This window comes from Penaeus vannamei, chromosome 5, assembly GCF_042767895.1.
Source record: "Penaeus vannamei isolate JL-2024 chromosome 5, ASM4276789v1, whole genome shotgun sequence".
Classification (NCBI taxonomy): domain Eukaryota; kingdom Metazoa; phylum Arthropoda; class Malacostraca; order Decapoda; family Penaeidae; genus Penaeus; species Penaeus vannamei.
The window spans coordinates 436,992-439,491 of NC_091553.1; positions in this window are offsets into that span (position 1 = coordinate 436,992).

Consider the following 2,500-nt stretch of genomic DNA (forward strand, 5'->3'; position numbering starts at 1 on the left):
AAAAGGCCTCGTTAAACATTTCTACTGCAATTTTAGAATTTAAAGGAACTTGAACATACTCCCAGTGTTTAATTTTTTCTTTTCTTTTAACAAAAGCCTTTACAATTCCCCTTATTTCATATTTGCTTAACCTGTATGTCCAACAAATATTAAAATGCCTGCTTCATTTCCTTGTGAAGGTAGATAGATAGACAGATAGATAAACAGTTGTGAAGGTAGATATATAATAGATAGGTAGATATGAAGGTAAATGGATAGATATATATGAAGGTAGATAGATAGACAGATAGATAAACAGTTGTGAAGGTAGATATATGATAGATTGATATATAGATATGAAGGTAAATGGATAAATATATATGAAGGTAGATAGATAGACAGATAGATAAACAGTTGTGAAGGTAGATATATGATAGATATATAGATATGAAGGTAAATGGATAGATGTATATGAAGGTAGATAGATAGACAGATAGATGAACAGTTGTGAAGGTAGATATATGATAGATTGATATATAGATATGAAGGTAAATGGATAGATATATATATGAAGGTAGATCGATAGATAGATTGAGAGACAGATAGGTATGACGGTTGATATATAGATAGATATGAAGGAATGTATATAAACATATAAAGATAAATAAATAAATAGATAGATAAAGTGATTGAGATATTCAGATGCATAGACACATACACATACACATCAGGAATGTATATAAACATATATAGATGAATAAATAAATAGATATATAAACTGATTGATAGATATATAGATGCATAGACACATACACATACACATCAGGAATGTATATAAACATATAAAGATGAATAAACAAATAGATAGATAAGCTGATTGATAGATATATATAGATGCATAGACATATACACATCAGGAATGTATATAAACATATATAGATGAATAAATAAATAGATAGAAAAAATGACTGATAGATATATAGATGCATAGACACACACATACACATCAGGAATGTATATAAACATATCAAGATGAATAAATAAATAGATAGATAAAATGACTGATAGATATATAGATGCATAGACACACACATACACATCAGGAATGTATATAAACATATAAAGATGAATAAATAAATAGATAGATAAACTGATTGATAGATATATAGATGCATATGCACACAGATACACATCAGGAATGTATATAAACATATATAGATGAATAGATAAATAGATGAAATGATTGATAGATATGTAGATGCATATACACATACACATCAGGAATGTATATAAACATATAAAGATGAATAAATAGATAGATAGATAAAATAATTGATAGATATATAGATGCATAGACACACACATCAGGAACAGAGGACAATAAGGGTAAGAAAAATAGATCATGAGTCGTCGTCATCAAGCCACCATCAGAAGGCGCTGATTCTGCTCGAAATTGTCATCGGAATATATTCTGGTGCAGACTCTCTGGCGATGTCTCGGCCTCTCATGATTCGCTCTGTGATGATGGTAAACCGAAGCTGTCAGCGACTCTCTGGCGTTTGCGCGTCTCGTGAAATCGGTTCCAGCAGGTGAAGGTCTCTCATGAGTTCGTCAGTTCTCTATTTCTTTCTTTTTTCTCGCTTCTTCTCTTTCTTTATTTTTCTTCTTCTCTTTCTTTCTTTATTTTTTTTTTCTCTCTCTCTTTCTCTTCTCTTCTCTTTCATTCTCTGTCTCTCGTCTCTTCTGCTTCTCTGTCTCTTGGGCGGGACTCCCTCTTACTCTTGTGTCTGCTGGCTCATTTCTCTCGTTCAGGTTCCATGGGTCTCTCTCTTTCTCGTTCTCTCTTTCTTTTCTATTCTCTCTCTCTTCTTCTCTTTCTTCATTTTTTTTTCTTCTCTTTCTTTCTTTATTTTTTTTCTCTCTCTCTTTCTCTTCTCTTCTCTTTCTCTTCTCTCTACTCTTCTCCCCTTCTCTTCTCTCTCTCTCTCTCTCTCTCTCTCCTCTCTCTCTCTCTCTCTCTCTTCTCTCTCTCTTCTCTCTTCCTCTCTCTCTCTCTCTCTCTCTCTCCTCTCTCCTCTCTCTCTCTCTATATATATATATATATATATATATATATATATATATATATATATATATATATATATATATATATATATATGTATATATATATATATATATATATATATATATATATATATATATATATATATATATATATATAGCTGTCCATCTCTCTCTCTTTACATATCTATCTTTCTACCAATATAGATAGATAGACAGACATAGATCCGGAGACAGACAGAGATGGCTAGAGCTCCTCCCCCATACGGAGCCAGGTCGGGGGGCGAGGCGGGAAGGGGCGTGTCTCCAGGTGCCGGAGACAGCGCCAGACAAAGGCCCCTAACGACCTGCCTCAAGCGAAACCCATTCCGGGAAAAAAACAAGACGGGAAGAAAATCGATTCTTAGGCAGCGCGGCTCCCTTCCTTCCTTCGCGTTAAATCCAGGTTGTGTTGTGTGTC